This window comes from Nicotiana tomentosiformis, chromosome 12 (assembly GCF_000390325.3).
Source record: "Nicotiana tomentosiformis chromosome 12, ASM39032v3, whole genome shotgun sequence".
NCBI lineage: Eukaryota > Viridiplantae > Streptophyta > Magnoliopsida > Solanales > Solanaceae > Nicotiana > Nicotiana tomentosiformis.
Window position 1 is genome coordinate 57,664,721 of NC_090823.1, and position 21,439 is coordinate 57,686,159.

General features: G+C 40.9%; 1 protein-coding gene and 1 long non-coding RNA gene across 4 annotated transcripts in view; one reads left to right on the forward strand and one right to left on the reverse strand.

Annotated features, from left to right (window-relative positions):
* The window catches only part of LOC104102832 (uncharacterized), a 179,594-nt gene that overhangs the window by 48,970 nt on the left and 109,185 nt on the right, over positions 1–21,439 (forward strand). The window lies entirely within an intron of this gene.
* Positions 1,171–9,772, reverse strand: LOC104105189 (uncharacterized). 3 transcript variants are annotated; one of them, XR_011412725.1, is made up of 3 exons: positions 9,435–9,772; positions 8,967–9,027; positions 1,171–1,465 (listed from the first exon to the last, which is right to left on the reverse strand). It is a non-coding gene; the product is annotated as an uncharacterized lncRNA (long non-coding RNA). The 3 variants fall into 3 exon arrangements; XR_688305.4 differs by lacking the exon at positions 1,171–1,465 and adding an exon at positions 7,985–8,211; XR_688306.4 differs by lacking the exon at positions 1,171–1,465 and having other exon boundaries at positions 8,835–9,027.

A 21,439-nucleotide genomic window follows, 5' to 3' on the forward strand; every position in this document is an offset into this window, starting at 1 on the left:
GTGGAACCGGGATCAATAAGAGCATACACATCATGAGATTGAACAGTCAGTATACCTGTGACAACATCTAGAGAAGCCTCTGAACTCTGACGACCAATCATAGCATAGAAACGACTGGGTCCTATCGAACTTTGTGCTCCACCCCTAGCTGCACCATGCCCTGCGGGCGCTGGGGTGCGTCGAGTTGGAGGAGGTGCTCCGGGTGTAGTAGCTGTAGAACTAGCTGGCTATGTTGTACCTCTGCCCATGCTCTGGTGAGACAAACGGCAATCTCTCTGTTGTACCTCTGTCCATGCTCTAGCAGGTCCCAAAGTGCATCTTCCCGCACCTAGGGCATGGGGGCCTACGTTTCTTTTGAAATCTCCCACCAGACCGACCATGCTAGTAGGATCTCTTGTTGCCCTGGCTGGGCCTAAAACGGTTCCCCTGGCTGACCAGAAGATGTGGGTGTAGCATCTGATCTCTGGGCCTGGGAAGCCATTATTTGAACCAACATCTGTATGGCTCCCCTAAGATCCCCATCAGATACACCGAGACCGAAAGCTGGAGGTGGAACTGGAATATCAGTTGGAGGGATCGTTGCACCCTCAGTAGGTGCAGGAACCGGTGTGGTCCTACTAGGTGTACTGGAATCAGGCAGTGTAGTAGTCGGGGGAATATTCTTACCCCTCGGGTGTTCCCCCGCATCATCAAGTAAAGGGTCAACTGCCACTCCTGGGGTGGTATTGGCTCCTTGGCTAGTTCTTGCTTTCTTCGTAGGCACCATATACTGAAAATTAGAGCAAAGCACGAGTTAAAGGAGAAACAATCTTACAATCAGGTTTATCGCACGATCTAGAATATGAAATAAGGGTATTTTTCTTTAATGCCCAAATAGCCTCCTAATTATAGATATGATCGACAATATACCGATAAGAAGGACTCTACTAGACACGGCTCCGAGATATCATAGGACACTTTAAAACCTTAGGCTCTGATACCAAGTTTGTAATGCCCCGACCTCGGGGAGCGCGACCGACGCTCAACAGAGTTACCTCGATCGAGCAAGCCTGCACGGTCCCGTCTACCCAACTCACCCACAAATAAAGAGAAGAATACAGTTCGTTAAAAAGTCAATAAGAAGTCATGTGAACAACTCAAGTTCATTTCCATTAGTTACGTCATTAACAAGTTTTCAAAATAGTACATTGTACAATCATAGTTAAACTAGAACAGATGACAAAATTACAACATTTTTAGTTTAAACTTCCCCAAAACAGACACAACCAACACTATGTCTACGGAGCCTCTAACATGAACAAAATAGTTCTATGACAGTACCGGCAACAAGGCCCCGACTATACCTCAAAATGCTATGTACAAAGGATAGAAGATACAGGACTGCGAAATGAAGTGGGGCTCGCCAATTCAGCTAAGGAGAGGGTGTGATGCTATCACTGATCAATACCACCTGCTATGGAACCACCTGCATCCATTAAAGATACAGCGCCCCCGACAAAAGGGACATTAGTACATATGGAATAGTACTAGTATGTAAAACTAAGCACCCTCTCGATAGAACGAGCAACAGTAAACGGAAAATAAAATATGATATCAATATAGACTCAAACGATATCAAAGTGTCACATTAGAGAAAACTTAAATTTCAAGTAGGTCTCGGTAATTTAAGTTGGGAGATCTTTAGCACTAATATACCACTGTGTTTTAGCACGGAGTATGATCTCAGCCCGACCGGCTAAGCCGTCTCAACCCGAGACATACACTCACAATACCACCATGTGTGCGGCATGATGTCCGATATCAGCCCTATCGACTAAGCCTTCTCACCACAATGCCGTGTGGGTCGACATTACATCACATCTAGCTAGCAATAATCTCATCCTATTTAAGAGGAAAACATCTCAACACACCAATCTCATCCCATATAAGGGGGAAACAGTCTCATCACATTAACACAGGGATTTACCCCATAGTCACTCCTACACCGGCACGTGTAGTTTTGGGGTTAGGTTATTCCGACCTACCCTTCCTCGGTGGCAAATCGATACTCCCAAGAATTTTTTATTAAAAGTATTTACCTCTCAATCCATATTCTTTTACATGTCATTCATTTTATTCACATCATTGGCCATAATGCAATATCATTCTTGGCACATTGGTCGTACTTCATAATTGAACTCACTATTCCATTTTCAGTCATTATCATGGATAATCAACAACAAGGCCTTTCAAATCAAGACTTTTATCACATACTTGAGCAAATTAGGGTCTTAGGCACATATGACTTCTTACACAATTGACATGATAGCTTTCATAAAAATTCACGCTTTTAGATCATAACAAAGTAACACACATCCCATACTTAAACCACATTCTCAAACATTAACTCAACATAACAAGAATCTTTGGAATACATATTGAACGCGTAATTATTTCGACACAAGGCTTATTTGACAAAAATTCAATTTATAAGGGCATCACGAGACTTACAAGGACATTGCGGGGTTCAATTCTAAGAGAAGAGTTTAGCCAGCATACCTCACTTGAGCTTCCTTATACTCTAAAATATTCCGAAAATCTTAGAAACTTCGATCTATTTTATAAATATAACAAGTTGAACCCAAAATTAGGAAGATGATCATGGTTCCACCTCATTTGAGCATTTTGTTAAACACTATGTGTGCATTAAGGTTTCAAGGTCCTCCTATGGTGGATTCCATCATCCCACAACCCATTATCTACCATTTTTAGCTCAACAATCTTCCTACACACCTTGATAACACATGCATGCAAAATGAACTAATTCCACACCCAAGAATTTCCTTACTAAATACCTATTTTTAGTTGAATTTCGAAATTGAGAGTTCGGGTGTAGAATATTACCTCAAGGATGAAGATCTAGTGAGTTTCCCTTATTAAACTACCAAGATTTGATCAAGAATTGAAAAATAAATTATTGAGGAACCCTCTCCCACTCCATAGCACTCTCTCACTCTCAAAATATCAGGTTTTCACTTAAGAAATGGTCTATGGAGTCTATATAATGGAATAGGGTTGGGTAATAAAAACCAAAAAAATGAAGCTCTGAAACAGATTTGTGGTCACATATGCGACCGCACAATTCTTCTGCGGTCCGCGAAATGGGCCGTGAAATGGCCCTCCGGAACTGGGCACTCCTGCCCCACTCTGCAGCCATTATGTGGTCCGCAGACCTGTTCTCCGGTAACATAATGCGCCGCAGAACCTCCCACCGACAAAAATCTTCACGCTGGTTCCGCGGTCGATGTGCGGCCCGCGAAATGGTTTTGCGACTGCATAATTGACCGCACAATACCATCCAAACTTTCCTAGTTTCCTGCTTCACTCTACGGCCATTCTGCGGTCCGCAGAGTGATTCTGCGGCCGCATAGTGGGCCCCGCCGAAATGTCTTTTTTTGCCAACATTGTCCTTTAACTCCCTAGCGCACTGTTCGACCAAACATATTAGCCTACCTCACCACCACGGAACCTCAGGTTTTAGGTGAAATTTTACGGGACCTAACAAGCTGCCTCCTGTTCTTAGTAGCTTTAGAATTATTAATCTGTTCATGTTCATTTCAAACAGATGATGCATTTATTTCATACCAACTTTGTAAAGTCTAAATCTTAGAAACTCATGATTTATACTACCAATCCCTGGGGTTTTCTACAAAAGCTCAGTTATTTCATCATTAATTTTTTCAGTTAATCTCATTTGAATTGGATTATTGCTATTTGGCTTACCTAGCGGGTTGGATTGGGTGCCATCACGACTAGTTGGATTTTGGGTCGTGACATAAGTCTCGTGTTTAAACAATGCTACTGCCCAGCGATCCTTCTTCCCGATTGCAAAAATGCCCTCGCGATCGCGAAGGCAAAATTGCAAAGGCCCTAAAAACCCCTCTTTGTAATCGCGACAAGGCCCACACGATCGCGAAGGCCAGCCTCGCCAATAATCTCGAACACGGCCCACCCTTCCTAAACACGAAGGGCATCGACTTACTCACCCCCCAGACCAAGGCCCTTCTGCGCGAACTCGACCAAGCGATCGCGAATGCGGAGGCTAGTGAACCAAAGCATCATGATCATGACCCCATTTTTGCGAGTGCGTAGAACAAAAGTCCCCAGACCCAAAACCTTCATCGCGAACACGAGGCTTTCTCCGTATTCGTGAAGAAGGAAACCAGCAACAGAATTTTTACAATTTCTTACATAACTCTGAGTGGTTTTAAACATACCCGAGCCACCCGAGACCTTATCCAAATACACCAACAAGTTTGATAATATTATCCGAACCTACGCGAAGCCTCTAAACACATAAAACAACATTGAAACTAAGAATCTCACTCTAAAACCAAATTAATCAACTTATGAACTTCAAACATCTTCAACTAGCTCTGAATGCGACGAATCATACTTTGGGAACTCGTGATGATGCCAAATTTTATGCACAAGTCACAAATCACCATACAAATCTATTATCAGGCTCGGAATCCTAAACAGACATCGTTAACACCAAAGTCATCTTCAAATCAAATTTAGGAAATTCTAAAACCTTCAAGGAGTCAACTTTCAACAATAAGCACTGAAAAGCTCCTGGTTAACCCGAACATCAATCCGAACACATGCCGAGTACAAAATCATCATACAAACATATTGGAACCATCAGATCCTGATTTTGATGTTGTTTACTCGAAAATTTGATGGAACTAAATGTTCCAAATCCAACTCGAACCATTCCAAAACCAAACCAACCATCTCAGCAAGTCATAAAACTGTAAAAGCACATATGCAGAGTCTTAAAAAGGGGAATGGGGATCTAGAAAGCAAAATGACTGATCGAGTTATTACAGAGCGCATCAATCCTTGTTAGTATGATGATCCTCATTTGCTTGTCCTTAAGGACACGATGCCACTAGATGGTGTTAAGGAAGTGTCTGTTGATGGTGTATTGCGGTTTCAGGGCCGGATTTGTATTCCTACTGTGGATGGGTTTGAGAGAGTTTATTCTTAAAGATTCTCACAATTTGCGGTATTCTATTTATCAGGGTGCTACAAATATGTATCGCAATTTGAAGAATCATTATTGGTGGCAGACGATGAAGAAAGGAATTATTCGGTATGTTGATCAGTGTTTGAATTGTCAGCAGGTCATGTATGAGGATCAGAGACCTGGTGAGTTACTTCAAAAGATTGAGATATCGAAGTGGAAGTAGGAGCACATCACTATTTATTTTGTGGTAGGTTTGACATGGACATTGAGGAGATTTGACGCTGTTTAGGTCATTGTTAATAGACTAACCAAGTCTGTGTATTTCATTCCGGTCATGACTTCCTACACATTGGAGCATTTGGCAAAGATCTATATTGGGGAGATTATCCGCTTGCATGGTGTGCCTGTGTCTATTATCTCGAGTAGAGGCAATCAATTTACTTTGCATTTCTGGAGGGTCATTCAACATGAGTTGGGTACACAGGTTGAGTTAAGTACATCATTTAACCTTCAGACGGACGGTCATTCCGAGCGAACTATTCAGATTTTAGATGATAAGTTAGGAGCACGTTTCATAGATTTCAGAAGCTAGTTGGATCAATTTCTTCCATTAGCGGTGTTTGCCTACTACAACAGCTACTAGTCGAGTATCAAAATGGCTCTGTGTGGGGCCTTATTTGGAAGGCGATGTCTCTCCCTTTTTGGTTGGTTTCAAATGGGTGAGGCTAGGTTAATGTGCACATATTTGGTTCGTGATGTTTTTGAGAAGTTGAAATTGATTCAAGAGCGGCTTCGAGATGTAGCTTTCATAGAGGGTAAGAGGTTCTTCTTCGAGCTTCTCCTATGAATAGTATGATGAGATTTGGGAAGAAGGAAAAGTTGAGTCCTCAGTATATTGGTCAATTAGAGGTGTTGGAGAGAGTGGGTGAGTGTACTATAGATTTTCTTTGCTACCCAACTTATCAGGAGTTCATTCGGTGTCTCATGTTTCTATGCTTCAGAAGTACTATGAGGATCTGTCACATGTGTTGGATTTTAGTGCAATTAGTTGAGAATTTGGTTTATGAGTAGGAGCGGGTGGCTATTTTTGATAGACAGGTTTGAACATTGAGGTCGAAGAATATTTCTTCAGTGAAGTTTTAGTGGAGAAGTCAGCCGGCCGAGAAGGCAATATGGGAGGCCGAGCATGATATGCGGAGCATATATCCTTAACTTTTTTATATCCCAGGTATGATTCTAAACTCGTTCGAGGATAAACGTTTGTTTAAGATGGGAAGAACTAAACGACGCGGCCTATCATTTTGTTAATTTGAGCCTCGTTCACCTATTTTATGCTTCTTGTATGTGTATTTGTTGTTATGTGACATGCAGGTATGGTTGGCTTGGTTCCGAGAAAATTTGGAGTAAATTGGAATACTTAGTTTCAAGGTTGGAACCTTAAGTTATAATAGTTTACCAAGGTTTGACTTTTGTGTAAACGAACTTGGAATGATATTGTGATGGTTACAATAGGTTCGTATGGTGATGTTCGACTTAGGCGTATATCTGGATTTGGATTTTGAGGTTCCTATGTTGTTTTGGCTATATTTGGAAAAAAATTAAAAATTTGAAGGCTTGGAAGGTTCATAGGTTCGACCGGCAGTTGACGTTGATGTAATAGGATTCGTATTTGTTTTCTGGGAGTTGAAATAGGTTTGTTATGTCATTTGGGACTTGTGCGAAAAATTTGGGGCTATTCTGAGTTGGTTAGGCATGGCTTGGCATGAGTTTTGAACATTGGAAGTTGACTAGTTCAGTAAGCTTGAATTGATATGCGATTTCTAGTTTTGATATTACTTTTTTTGATTTGAGACCTCGAGCAGGTTCGTGTCATATGTTGGGACTGGTTGGTTCGTTTGGGAGGGATCCTGAGGGGCTCGGGAGTATTTCGGATGGATTTCAGATTATTAGAGCTTGGTTGGATTGCTGAAGAATTGCGGATGTTAGGTGTGCTTCGCGATCGCAGAGCAGGTCTCGTGACTGTGAAGAATGTTTTTGGCCAGCTGAGTTTTTGTCCTTCGCGTTCGTGAATAGGGTGTCGCATTCACAAAGTGTTAGAGTCGTTGGTCTTCTCGTTTGTGTAGTGGAGAGCCTGGCTCCCCGCTGGGGTTAAGCCTTTGTGTTCGCGAAATGTTGATCGCATTCGCGTAGGCATATGGACCTTGAGCATCGCGTTCGCAGGTGGTAGACTGTGTTCGCGAAGAGAATTCTTGGGGTAGGGGTAGTTTCCGCTTAGCGACTACGAGGCTAGGGTCGCGTTCGCGAAGCGTATCACGGGGCAGAATTTTAAGAGTTTTAATTTTGGGACTTAGACTCCTTATTTCACTAGTGGATATACCAGCGCTCCGCACAGTGTATTTATCCATTTTTAACTCACAACTATTTGTATATATCAAATTTTAACTCACAACTATTAATAATTTGTATTCAGTTCTAGGTAGACATAGCTAGAACCAGATCAATCAACTGCAAAATAATTAGCAATCATGACTACGGAATATTGCAGACAGATGTCCTAATACATAAATAAAATATATAAATTCATATCTTGAGTTTGGAGTTCTATAATCTATAGATATTCTGCATAGTAACCTTGAAGGAGGATGAGAAAAGGCATAGAAATGAAAAGTTTTCTCTTAAAAAATGAGGCCGAAACCTCTATAACTTTGGTAGCACCTATAATTTTTTATCTTGAATTTACAGGTAAATTATCATTGAGATTGGAGGCTCTTCTTTCCTGAATTGTAAGGCTTGTGCCCATGTAGAAATGTTGGATACTCTTGAACAATTTCATAAACAGATCGGTAAAAGTTTACGTATTGACCGCCTAACAATTTTTCGACCACTCAAGGATATCTCTGCAGATAAGCTCCTGTCCAATTGAATCGAATTAATAGCAATCATTTTACATAGCGGCCATAAGCATTAGAAAGTAAAAGAATAGATGTTTAGAAGTTCATAAGATAAATTGTTTAGAGAATCGCCAACAAATTGCAGCGCAAATATAAGAGCTCAAGCTTGAACGAAGTAAATAGGTCCTCCATATTGCACCAGAAGGAAAATGTATTAAGATCTTATTATGAACTACAGAAGAAACATACAATGGATAATCAAATATACTCATAAATCAGATCAAGCAATTCAACAACTGTAAGAGATATCTGCAAAAGAAAAAATTACAATAAATATTTAAAGTTATAATTCCCAAGATTTGAGAGGAAATACAATATATCAAACTTAAGAACACCGATGCAAGCCAAAGATGACATTAAGAGCGAGGATTTTTTGATATATAGATATATTAATCTCATGTACTACATTCATCACAAAGAGAACATTGTTGGCCAAAGTTAAGTAATAATAGATGTGAATTCAGTGTATCCAAGGAAAAGTAGACTCATTTCAACACAAGAATGGTCATGAATACAACACGATAATTCCTAAATAATGGATGGAAACTAAGAAAAGGTACAAAACTATTTCTTGAATCTCAATATCCATCACTGCCAAACACTATTTATGAATAAAACTAAAAAAGAAAGCTAAGGCCATCGATGTTTTAATTTCTAGAAGGCAATCAGGTCCTTCTAAGCTACTAAGGAAAGGATAGTAACTGCTAGATTTGCCTATCTATTAAGAGGACAGATAGCACCTAATGTCACAAACTTTCAAATTCCTTTTGAACAGAACCGAACACACACAAAAAAAAAACTATGGGTGAATCTGCAAACAATAAAAATCACCTTCATTCTTCCGTTTATTATTGCTTATTTTTACATATATATTTTGTGTAAATATTACTTTTATTTGAGCTGATGAACTTGTTCTTTTTGTTCTGAACAGTTTTACCAATTTTCTGTTGTGTATATTTCCTTTCAAAATGAATAGAGCAAGTAAAGAATATGATCATACGTACTTTAGTTTAATGTGGTGCTAGTTCTTCGAGAAGCTTCGTTCTTTTACTTCTCTTTTCTTACCTGTGGAATGAGAAGAATGAGTCAAAAAAATTGTAATTGGAATTAGTATATAAAAACAACATAAAATAAAAATATTCACTCCTTTCTGTAAGACTATGGAAAAATTTCAAAAGACTCCATAATAATGACACACCATATATAGTAATGAAAGATACAAATATCAAAGTTGAACTGGAGCATTTAGTTCATAGGACCAAAAAATTACACAAAAAGAAAAGACTACATATAGGTTCTTGAAGCAATTTACCCATCAAATCAAATCGAACAATTTTGTCTATTTCTTCATTCATACATTGTCCCAAACTCTGTCCCCACTAATGACAAAGTAAAGTGAAAATACCTTTGAAGAAGTGAAGAAGTGAAGGATAGCGATAACGTATAATAACGCTAAAAACGTAAAAACCTACCATCTTTGAGAAATTTCTTCACAGCCAGATCTAGATTTTCGTGGGAAGTGGTAAAAACCTAAGATCTTTGAGGAAATTCTTCGCAGGTCTGGATTTTTATCGGAAGTGGAAAGGTTTCTTGATGCATATGTAATAAAGAGAAACAATTACAATAGAAAAAAGCGACTGTTAGTGGAAAAAAGGTGCGGCGGTTAATGGAACCGGCAGTGGTAAGCGAGTAGAAGTAAAGAAGTGACTGTTAGTGGAAAAAAGAGAGATAAAAATGCTAAGCACATTAAGCGAAAAAAATGAGCGAAAAGTGAAAAAGTGGCAAAAAAGGAGAAATGAGATAAATGTAATTCCTGGGATTGAGAAATGCCACGTAACCGAGTCAAGGACCTTCAATTATATATATGTAGATATGAGAGCCCTAGACATGGAGAGGGGTGATTTTCTAAGGGGATTTTCGCACATGGCAAGAAGATAAGTTATTTTTACTTGATTTTAATAATATATCTTGTTTTTCATGGATTATTACACCTAGATTATGGGGTTTGAATGAGAAATTTTGGGATTTTGACTATGGTTTTATAGAGTGAAAAATGGAGATTTGAACCTCGAATCTAAGTTGGATTTGGATGAAACTTGTATATTTGGACTCGCATTCGGATGGGTAGTCGGAATTTTTGACTTTTGTTGGGCTCCGAAAAACGGGCCCGAGTTGACATTTTGGTTGACTTTTTGCTATTTGATAATGATTGGAGCTTTATTACTTGAGATTGATCCATATAGCATAATTTCACGTTATTGAGTTATTTTTTGGCGAGATTTGACCCGTTCGGAGGCCGATTCGAGAGGCACGTTTTGAGGTAACTAGCTTGCCTAGTCTTGGCTTGAGGGTATTGACTATGATGTTTGCTATATGTTGGCGGTGACGCACGTACATGGTGACGAGCGTATATGTGTACACCATGGTTATACATGATGTGGGTAGACCTTAGGCTACTATATTCCTTTGTATTACCGTGTTGTCTCAACTTGTATGAAGACTACTTGAGCTATTATCATGCTAGAAATTATGTCTATGCTATGTGCTTATCTGTTTGAGACATGTTCGGACTATTTTGCTATATTGAGCCATTTGCCTTAATTGTGGTCATACTTTTCAGTCATGATATTATATCCGCATGTTATTTTACTATTTTTGTATACTTCTTACCTGTTATCTCACATATTGTTGGTTTCTTTACATGAGTACTACGAGTTTGAGTGGATTTGTTATCTTCTCTATTTCACATCTATTTACTTTTACTGTATCTGTCTTATTGGACCACTAGTAAGTGTCGATATCGACCCCTCGTCACTACTTCTCTGGGGTTAGGCTAGATACTTATTGGGTACATATTGATTTACGTACTCATACTATACTTGTTGCACTTTTTGTACAGGTACACATATGTCCGGTGGTCCTTGGGAGCAAAGGCGCGGCCATTTTGGGGATTTTACCGTGAGCTGCATCTTATGTTACGCACCGCAGCCTGCAGAGTCTCGATCAGAGTTATTTATATTTTTCTCTCTAACTTGTATTCCAGACAGATGTTATATTATATTTTATTTCCTAGTTGATGCTCATGCACTTGTGACACCGGGTTTTAGGATTTCCTACAGGTTGTTCGTTGTTGTAATTGTGTAAATACTTTCATTTACTCGGTAAATTTTATTTGAGGCTATTCAATTAATGAAAATGATGATTTCAAAATACTAAAATGAGTAATTAAATTGACTAAACATTGTTGGCTTGCTTGGCGGCAGTGTTAGGCACCATCACGACCACTAGTGGATTTTGGGTCATGATAGCTTGGTATCAGAGCGTTAGGTTCACTTAGGTCTCACGAGTCATGAGCAAGTCTAGTAGAGTCTTGCAGATCGGTACGGAGACGTCTGTACTTATCTTGGAGAGGCTACAGGGCTGTTAGGAGCACTTCCTTTCTTGACTTCCTCATCGTGCGGTTTGATTCCATTGAGGCTTATTCCTTTATTTCTTTCCTACTCAATCTTATGCGGCGCGAAGCGCTTGTTATCAATTGGGCGTCTAAGAGCTGTAGTGGTACTACGGATGTGGTTCCAGATATTTCTCCCTGCATGTTCGGGCAGGCTATTATCATCCCCTTGTGGAGGGATGTTCTTTTGTTCTAGCTCAGTATCTGTATCTTCTATGGTTTTGAGATCGTGCACGGATTGCTATGATGTCTATGCGTTATTATCGCACAATGTTGGTGTAATGGTAAGGTGCTCGTTATGTGTTGAGGCAGTGAATGGCTTGAAGAGAGGATTTCTCAGTGCATGATTAAGGGGTTCAACATTTAATTCCATCGAAGGAAAGGCAATCAGACTATTGATTCCCATGTTTGGTTGATGAAGTAACAAGACTTGATATTTTCGAGCATGATGGAATTTTCAATGTGATGCGGTGTCGTCGTCCTTGTTTGAATGCATTATGGATTTTTGGAGTTACGGTCTTCTTGGATTTTGCCTTCAGTGCAGGGTGCTGTGAAATGGTGCCTGAGGGGCGGTTGCTAGAGATAGTTATGTGCAGCGGTTCAGAATCGAATTGGTATTTCTGATGTGGATGGCTCTAGAAAGATAATCTTCGAAGAGGCTTAGAACCGGTAACATTTTATTGGTTTAGGTTCCACAGAGATGCATTTTGATTTGATGCAACATTTGAGCAGTGAAGTATGAGGAAAGACATGGCGGAAAATGTTTCATGGTGGTTAAAGTATTAGAAGGTCAATTATGAGAAGCAGAGGTTGAGAAGTTGCTTAAAGGAAATGGTTTAACCGAAGTAAGAGTGGCAGATTAGCATATGAATTATGTGGTAGGATAGCCACGTGCCTTGAGAAAGTGTAGAACGGTTTGGGAATCATGATGGAAAGTGATTTGGCCTACAAATTTTATTTGGAGTGATGGTTACTGTACGAAGAAAGATTTAATATGGCAGAAAGGAGTTTGTTTGAAATGAAGAGGGTGTGAAGATCTGATTATCATTTCAGGTGCAATATGACTTGAGTTCGGAATGTATTGTTGAACTTTCAGTTGATGTCAATAGGGAAGGAGTAGATTTATACAGCTTGTGGGCGAGTATGGGCTCAGGAGAATTTACTGATTTTGTGGTAGTTGTAACCAGTGCAGCATCACGGAAAAATGTCGGTGAGGACATGTGGGTTATCTCCTATGAGTAGGTTAGCGGTTGCACGATGTTGATGAAGCTTCGGCGAAGAATACTACTTGCTACCTAGTGAGAGGTCGAATATGTGATTGTGACTAGTGATTCAGAATATTCATGAAAATCTTAACAAAAGACTTCGAGAAGTCTGGCAGGCTAACGGTGCGAGATCATGGTAATTGAGAAGGAGAAATCATATTGGGCTCTGCATTATGTGATGGTAGCTTAAAGCTAAGTGGGGGGCACTACCATTTACGATTGGATCGCGTGGTTGTCTGCTTGTACGGTTTCTGGTTATCGATACGTTGGCTGATTATTTATGACTAAGAAAAGGGAATATCAGGGGTAATTCAGCCATGAACATGAGGGAAGCGTGCTATATTTAGCTTACCGATGCATGTTCGGGTTTTGGGAAGACTCAGAGTTTATGCTTTGTTGATGTGACGTACAACGAAAAGAATTCAGTTGGTTGCTTCTTTAAGAGGGTGTTCATGCGCTAGCAGAGCGTTGGAGTTTGGTTATGTTCGAGATCAGGTCGGAGTGGGTGACTCTCAACAATGGTCTTAGTGGATTCAAGAATTAAAGTGCAGCGCCTAAAGACTTTGGGTCCGTCATGTGGTTAAGGACCGAGTCTTCACAGCAGATTGCGAACGTAACTTGGAATGTTCTATGTCGTTGTCGGGTATGCGGTGCAGTATTGGAGTAAAGGAAGAAATAGCTCCGGCTTCGTGAAAGGTCTTGCTAAATGGGTGTACCAGTTGAAGATGTTATTATGCGCGTGAAAAGGGTATGAGATGATTCATGGGTATTGAGACGATGTGGTCTCGCGATTCGGGTCACTCGGGACTAGTGTAGATTGAGTTCGTTATATTTTGAATGGAACTATCATATTTCTAAGTTAGGTCAAGGGTAAATTGAAAGAAGTTGGATTGGTTAGTAATGGCTGAATCAGCATGATTATGACAAGTATCAGTTTCTTCGTTGTGTGAAGTTATACAGGTGGTTTGTGGTTGTACGTGTGGGCTTGACATCTACCATGACCTGATTGATTTGGGAGGTAGTTGATTCAAATGGCTTGGTTGTGTAAACGGATTCTGGAAGAGTCATGACGGTTTAGATCACGACTTGAGGTTTGTGTTTTATACAGTTTGGGAATTCAGCTGCGTGTTGCATTGGTTTTTCTGAAATGAGTTAAGTGAAAGGTTTCTAGCCAATGAAGTCTTATTCTACTGGTAGTTCAGGGGTTATGATGAACTCGTACATTCTCACATAGCGGCATGATACGTGCAATGAGCGGTATGGGAATTTGAAAGTTGAGGACCAAGGTTGCAGATCGGTGTTGATAAGAATGTCACGATCTCGGATGAGCAGGGAAGAATTCAGATATTTAGAGTGAACTGGCGTTATCTTAATGTCACTTGAGAAAGGTGTTCTACGGAAGAAACATTGTGTATTGATTTGCGGATTGTGATTTGCCTTACAGGATTAGTACGGTCGGTGGTATGGGTTGCGAACTTTGCTACCTTAGCGGAAGGTTGTGGGAGCGTATCCCACAGGGAAATTGTATGAGTGTGACATGCTAGTCACTTGATTATTAACGATCGAAACCTAGTACGGAGATTTTTGGTATTATCGTTAATGTAATGCTTGGAAAGCGCTCTATTCCTGTGGTTGTGAACTGTGGGAGGGGAGGGGGGGTTCTGCCGGATTTAGACGGCTTGACTATTCGCACATGTGTTGAGGTCCTGTGTAGCTTGTGGTGTCATATGAGCAGGATGTCTCTCTAAATGCAGGTCATTTATCGCACATCAGTCGTGCTTGGGTTTTATAGCGAATGGCGCTATCCATCTCCCCAGAGTGGTATTCTTGCACTTAGCGTGATTATGAAGGATACTCGGTATTCCATAGGTAGAAGCATTATGGCTTGATGAGTATGTCCTTACTTATTGTTATGAGTGGATCGGGTGGCACGCCGCCAAGGGTACGTTATTCAGATCGGGTTGCACGTCGCAACAGAATCATGTTTGAATCGGGTTGCACGCTGCAACAACGTTATGTTGGGTACGGTTCCCTATATCTATTTTTGTATATTATATTTCTTGTCCTCTGAGGAGGGTTCATAACATCTGTTTGACTGTTTTATTCATTGCGCGGGCTGGGTAATTCTTTCCCAGAGTTCGTTCCTCCTTATGTGTCATATTTGAGTTGTAGCTTGTCGGCGCATTGATGGCGTCATACGAGACCTGAGTCAGTGTTTGAGGCGGCCTATTGTCTGAGTAGCTTGTACTGTGTGAGACGAGATGATTGGACCTGTTATTTGTGCAATCAGATTTATATAAGGTATATTAAAGGGAAAAAATCGTTATTCAGTTCAGAATGAGGTAATGGTTCTTGTTAGGATTGGAGACTCCATGAATTATTGATTCGGCAGGTGGTTATGAGTTTCTACATGTCTCTTTAGTCATGGCAGTATTGCGAGAGTTGGAACAGGATTTATATACTTCATGAGATGTATTGCGGGCATCAGATTTGTGAAATTACAGCTGTTGTGGTCGGAGGATGTTATTATGGGCATGTGAATTATATGGTGCATAGTGTGAATTCATCAAAAGTTGTAAGATCGTGTTTTGGTACAGTGTGTGGTGGTTGGTACGGTGTTCGTGTGTTCGAATCAGGCCTTGTAAAGAAATTCAGAAGTTGGAACTTGGTTCTGAAGCTTGTTAGCTATGGTTATAGGGAGGATTTTCAGTTCGGTTCAAGCTAATGTGTTTAATTGGGATGTGGCGGCACATGTAGGCGCACGAGGTATTAAACTGTGATTTTGGACAACTCCGGAGTAGTCCTTAGCACGTTCGAGTACGAACGTATGTTTAAGTGAGGGAGAATGTAACGACCCGACCAGTTGTTTTGAGCTCAAGTGCATCGTTCGGTGGTTTGAGGCCTTGAGTAGCTTTACTTCAGGTATTATGACTTGTATGTGTGGTCGGAATTGAATTTCGGGAAGTTCTGGATTTGATTTGGAAAGAAAATTCTAATTTTGAAAGCTTTAAGTTGCAAGAATTGACTAAGGTTGACTTTTTAGTAAATGACCTCGGAATCGGGATTTGAAGGTTCCAATAATATCATATGATTATTTTGGTCTTAGGGGCGTGTCCGGATGTTAAATTGGAGGTCCGTACGTTATTTCGGCGTCAATTGGTGAAAGTTGGAAATTGGATGATTTTTGGAAAGTTTGACCGGGAGTGGACTTTTTGATATCGGGGTCGGATTCTAATTCCGAAACTGGGAGTAGGTCCGTAATGTCAATTATGACTTCAGTGCGAAATTGGAGGTTAATCGGACTTGATTTGATATGCTTCGGCGTCAGATGTAGAAGTATGAAGTTTTAAAGTTCATTAGGCTTGAATCGATGTGCGATTCGTGTTTTTAGCATTGTTTGATGTGATTTAAAAGCTCGACTAAGTTCGTATGATGCTTTGGGACTGATTGGTATAATTGGTTAAGGTCCTGATGGTCTCGGGTGGATTCTGGAGGGTTAACGGATCGAGTTTGGGCTTGGGGGAAAGCTGAGGCAGAAGGTGGCTGGTGCAATCGCACCTGCGAAAAAAGGGCCGCAGGTGCGAGACCATAGATGGATTCACAGGTGCGAGGAAAGTTCCGCACCTACGGGATCGCAGATGTGGGTGGAGGAGCGTAGAAGCGGGAGTTGGGCTGAGGGGGAGGGCCGCAGAAGCGCATCTTGGCACGTAGAAGCGGAGATGGACCGATTGAGGGACGTCTGCAGAAGCGAGTTTTTACTAGGAAAAGCGAGGCCGCAGATGCGGCAATGTTGTCCGCAGAAGCGAAAACTGGGCAGAACATAAGGGATCGAACTTGGTCATTTCATCATTTTCGTTTGGGATTTTTGGAGCTCGGTTCTTGGGCGATTTTGAGGAGTTTCTTCATGTAACACAAGGTAAGTAATTTCCCACTTGTTGTGAGATAAATGTATGGTTTATATGTGGATTTATGGGGGAAAATTTGGGATTTTGGTAGAAAAACCTAGAAATTGGTATTTTTGGAATTTGACCACGCAATTGAAAAAGGAATTGGGAATAAGTTATATATTTTAGTTCGTGGTGTTATGGGTAAAGTTTATCTTCGGAAATTTTTGGAATACGGGCACGTGGGCCCGAGGGTTGACTTTATACACTTTTCGAGTGGAGTTGGCAAATTGCTTAAAATGATTAATTATGGATATTAGAATATATTTTGACTAGTTTGCAAGTTGTTTGAATAGTTTTGGATCGACGGGCTTTGGTTTGAGGTGTTAGAGAGGTATAACGACCCGACTGTTCGTTTTGAGAATTTAAGTACCGTTCGGCGGCATAAGGCCCTGAGCATCTTCGTATTATGTGTATTGACTTGCGTGCGTGGTTGAATTTAGTTACCTGATGATTCGGAGTGATTTGGGACACTTAGTCCCTAAAATGGAAGCTTAAACCTTAGGATTTTGACCGTAGTCAAAACTGTGTGAAGACGACTCCGGAATGGAGTTTCGTCAGTTCCGTTAGTTTCGTTGGGTGATTTTGGACTTAGGGGCGTGTCTGGATTGTGTTTCGGAGGTCTGCAGCTCATTTAGGCTTGAAATGGCGAATATCGAATTTTTTTTGGAAATTTTGACCGGTAGTGAACTTTTTGATATCGGGGTCGGAATTCGATCCCAGAAGTTGGAGTAGGTCCGTAATGTTGAATATGTCTTATGTATAAAAATTTGGGGTCAATCAGACCCGGTTTGATAGGTTTCGACATCGATTGTAGAAATTTAAAGTTTCAAGTTCATTAAGTTTGAATTGGAGGGTGATTCGTGTTTTTATCATTGTGTTATATGACTGGTTGGTATGTTTGGTTGAGGTACCGAGGGCCTCGGGTGAGTTTCGGATGCTTAACGGATCGAAATTTGGACTTGTGTAATTGCTGAAGCTTTCAAGCTTCTGGTGTAATCGCACCTGCGGTGGGGTGGCCGCAGGTGTGGACACGCATGTGCGAGAGGCCAAGCGCAGAAGCAGGATTGAGGAGATGGCCAGGGGTCGCAAGTGCGAGGAAAGTTCTGCATCTGCTAGCCCGCAGATGCGCTTGAAGTTCCGCAGATGGGGAGAGAGAGCTGGAGGGGCAGTCCGCAGAAGAGGACATTTGTTCGCAGGTGCGCACTCGCAGGTGCGGCCATTTGATTGGAGAAGCTGACCAAGGTGTGTAAGTCAAGTCCGCACCTGCGATGGATTTTGCGCAGGTGTGACTATGGGTCCGCAGGTGCGAGATCGCTGGGCAGAAAAGAGGAAATTTCAAGGGTTTGGTCTCATTTTCATTTTGGGACTTTGAGAGCTCGGATATAGGCGATAATTTGGGAGATTTTGAGAGGAACCTTTTGGGTAACGATTCTTAACTCATTTTTGGTTATATTCCACTGATCTATAGTTGATTTTATCATTTAATTAAGGAATTTGATTGAGAAATTTGGAAAACAATGGGAGAAGTTCTTTAACTATGTTTTTGAATTTTGATTGGCATTTTGATATCGGATTAGGATAATTTTGGTACGAGTGAACACGTGGTTGATTGGATGTTCGCATTTTATGACTTTTACCCGATTTCGAGACATGGGCCTGGGTCGACTTTTTGGTCCTAATTTTCAATTCTTTTCTGAAGTCATAACTTTATTATTTAAATTAGTTTCTCGTAATTTTATTCATGATATGTAATTGGGTTTGGCTAGATTTGGACCATTCAGAGTCGGATAATCGAGGAAAGGGCATTCTTACTGATTGATTCAGCTTGGTTCGAGGTAAGTATCTTGCTTAACTTTGTGTGGGGGAACTACCCCTTAGGATTTGAGTCTTTTATGCTAATTGTACTCCGTGTACGCGAGGTAACAAGTACGTGCTCGGACTTATTTGTGAAAAATTGGCTGGTCCTTGTATTCACTGATTATGCAGTTGTTTTGTTATGAATACGTCTCTTAATTACTTGTTTCACCTCTACCTTCTTTTATTAGAATTAAATTTTTCATGATCCGCCCTTGATGCTTATTTGATTCATCTGTGCCTTAACTGAAATTGTTATCTCTTTTGTAATTTTTCATCATTAATTGAGGCTATGATTATCATTCTGCTGCTTATCCCTAATTGAATTTGTTGTATCTCTTTCTTAATTGCCAACCTTAAAGAAGTTAGATATCCTACATTTTAGTTGACTTGTCCTTATTTGGTATTATTCGCCTTGTGTTAGCTCCCTCGTTGCCGAACTGTACATTGTCGACCGTTGTTACATAATATTTCCTTTCTTGTTGAGTTGTTGTTATTATGACTAGCATTCTCTATTGTGATGACTCCTTGTGAATTAATTCCTCCATTCCTTTGAGTTCTGGAATTTCTGAGTTGATTTATTTTCTGTACCCTTGTATTAGTGTTATTGTTGCTATTGTACTTGTTGCTCTTGCATATTTACTTTGGGACTACGAGGCAGTACCTCGAGAGATCCCCCTGTCATGCATATTTACTTTTAGGACTACGAGGCGGTACCTCGGGAGATCCCCTGTTGAGCATTTACTTTTGGGACTACGAGACGGTATCTCGGGAGTTCCCTTTGTTGACATCTCTTTGTTATGGGGTTGCATGAGGTTTCTGACGTGCTATTGTTACTATTGATAATTGCACATGCGGCGTGACAAGTCGCGATATATATATGTGGGTTGCGCATATGGCGAGATAAGGTGGGAACATTATTATGCACGTTGGCGAGACAGGGCGGGCATTTACTTTACTATTGCAAGGCGAGACAGGGCAAGCATTTACTTTTGGGACTACGAGATGGTATCTCGGGAGTGCCCTTTGTTGACATCTCTTTGTTATGGGGTTTCACGAGGTTTTTGTCATGCTATTGTTACTATTGATAATTGCACATGCAGCGTGACAAGTCGGGATATATATATATATGTGGGTTGCGTATGTGGCGAGACAAGATGGGAACATTATTATGCACGTGTGGCGAGACAGGGCGGGCATTTAATTTACTATTACACACGTGGCGAAACAAGGTGGGCTATGTCAGGGATTGATTTGTGATGATTTGTGATGGCCCGGGGGCATTCTTGTTGTTGATAGTGTGTAGTGGTACACTTACATGTGTGAGCTTTCTCCTGTGAAAGTTGTGAGAAAACATTCTATGTGTTGTCCGTTCTTTTCCCTTATGCTCACTAGCTGCAATGAACTATGTTAGGACACTTGTACAAGCATACACGTTGTTAAGCACTCTTATCGGATAAGAGGTTTTCTTGATATTGTTGAGTATAGATGTATACCCTTGTTTATTTGACTTCTATGTGAGAATGGCTCTATTTGGCAGGCGAGTCATCACTGCGGTTATGAGGTGTAATGAGGGCAGCGGATGCCAAGTTAGGGTTTAGGTATTGAGACCCGTCAGTTGTGATTTGTCCGAGGTTCGGTACCTTGTAGAGTTTGTTGACTAAAACCTGATGTGAAAGCGGTCGTTGTTGTTGAGTTATTAATTGTCCTTGCTGTATCTGTGATTTCGGATTTTGGTTGTGTCTATGTTCACCCTTCTGTGTCATTATTATGGTATTCCGCTAATACTTGTTCTTGTCCTTTCCTATTGCAATTACTGTATTGTTAGTCATATTTCCTAGTCTTTATGTAGATATTATACTCTATTGTTTCTATACTTATACTTTGTTTAGGTTATTTAGTCCATTAGGTGTCTTGACTGAACTTTGTCACTACTCCACTGAGGTTAGTCTTGATACTTGCTGGGTACCGTCGTGGTGTACTCATACTACACTTCTGCACATTTTTGTGCAGATCCAGGTATTTCGAAGTCAGTCAATCATTAGCTAGCTGTGCGGATTGTTGCTGTGGAGACTCAAGGTAAACGTGCTACTATGTTCGCAGGTTTTGGATTCACCTTCTCATTTGTATTCATACTGTTACTTTATTTCAAATAGTTGTGTTTAGAAGAATTGTAGCAAACTCTATTGAGCTTATGACTTGTACTATCGGTTTTGGGAATTGTAAATTTATAGAGGTTTCTATTTCAAAAGTTGTTAGATGTTATTTATTAGTGTTGCTATTTAGTAAATGTTAGGCTTACCTAGTCCCTAAGACTAGGTGCCATCACGATACCCAACAGAGGGGAAATTGGGTCGTGACAAGTTGGTATCAGAGCTCTAGGTTCATAGGTGCTACGAGTCATAAGCGAGTTTAGTAGAGTCTTGCGGATCGGTACGGTGACCTCTGTACTTATCTTCGAGAGGCTACGGAACTATTAGGACAATTTCACTTCCTTCATTCCTATCGTGCGAGTTCATTGATCTCAAAGTTTGAACTTTTATCATTCCATTCTCTCACAGATGGTGAGGACACGAGATGCAGTCACTGATGATGTTACCCCCGGAACAGATGTCGCTAGGGGCAGAGGCAGAGGCAGAGGCAGAGGCCGACGAGGAGCACGTGCCCCAGCTAGGGCACCTACCAGAGTAGCAGTTGAGGAGCTGCCAGTAGTTCCAGTTGGGGGGCAGGGGGACAGGTACCAGAGGCGCCTGCTGTTACCCCCAGACTTCAGGAGACCTTAGCACAATTCATGAGCATGTTTGGTACATTGGCTCAGGCGGCATTGATTCCGGTTGCACCAGCTATTTCACAGACCGGGAGAGGAGCTTAGAATCCCGCCACCCACACTCTAGAGTAGCGAGTTCATGTTGGTCAGGTTCCAGGTATCATGGCGACATAGCCTGTGGTCCCAGCTCAGC